The sequence below is a fragment of the Tarenaya hassleriana genome, unplaced genomic scaffold, assembly GCF_000463585.1.
Source record: "Tarenaya hassleriana unplaced genomic scaffold, ASM46358v1 Cleome15, whole genome shotgun sequence".
NCBI classification, from domain to species: Eukaryota; Viridiplantae; Streptophyta; class Magnoliopsida; order Brassicales; family Cleomaceae; genus Tarenaya; species Tarenaya hassleriana.
This window is the reverse complement of record NW_010964923.1, coordinates 335965-336716: the sequence shown is the minus strand read 5'-3', so window position 1 is coordinate 336716 and position 752 is coordinate 335965.

Genomic DNA, 752 nt, shown 5'->3' with positions numbered 1-752 from the left:
TATATATATATATATATATATATATATCTTGCCATATTTGTATTCTATATATCAAAATCTTCACAAAAATGGCAAAAACACCCAAATATTATATTTTAATTTGTGTGTGCAAATAAAATTTGTTCAATTTGTCCAACATGCATGGGGGTAATGGTATGGCCCTTGGCCTTGGTGCTAGCTGCTGTTTGCTCTATGAGCTCACACTCACATGGGTTGCCCGCCCGGAGTCCGGGGTTTCGCTCCGACTAATCCGGACCCGACCCGGGTTGCGCACCTGGCTATGGTGGGTGAGTCCCCCAAGAGAAATGTCTGCATACGCCTAGTCTCGAACATGAGACCTGCTTAAGCGAATCCAAGTCGCTCCGCTCACATGGCAGCTTTTGTTGACTCTTGTTATGGCTATTTCTATCTGTTACAACGTTGACTCCTTTTTTGGTATGAATATCTAATCCGGACCCGACCCGGGTTGCGCACCTGGCTATGGTGGGTGAGTCCCCCAAGAGAAATGTCTGCATACGCCTAGTCTCGAACATGAGACCTGCTTAAGCGAATCCAAGTCGCTCCGCTCACATGGCAGCTTTTGTTGACTCTTGTTATGGCTATTTCTATCTGTTACAACGTTGACTCCTTTTTTGGTATGAATATTTTCACGTTTTTTTAAACCTTATATGTTGAGTATGTGTGTGTATATATATATATATATATATATATATATATATATATATATATATATATATGTGAGAAAAACACAA